Here is a 249-nt window from a genome sequence, read left to right as displayed (position 1 = left end):
GGCCTAAGAGCACGGCCACCAGACCAAAAGTGCCGGACACCAGGAAATGTACCATAGTGAGGAATGAGGGAGGGGTCAGGGCTATGGAAGCCCCTCTGCTACTGGGCATTCTTGTTCCACCGCTCCTTTTGAGCATGCAGGCAAAAAGAAAGGCATTGCATCCTTTTTTCCAACACTACACACCCTTCCAAAAGGCAGCCCCCCCCCAAAAAAATGGCAGCTTGATAAGAGTTCTTGACCCAGCAGGAA

This window comes from Gekko japonicus, unplaced genomic scaffold (assembly GCF_001447785.1).
Source record: "Gekko japonicus isolate JY-2015 unplaced genomic scaffold, Gekko_japonicus_V1.1 scaffold1388, whole genome shotgun sequence".
NCBI lineage: Eukaryota > Metazoa > Chordata > Lepidosauria > Squamata > Gekkonidae > Gekko > Gekko japonicus.
The sequence above is the reverse complement of the archived record's forward strand: the minus strand, read 5'-3'. Positions refer to the sequence as shown.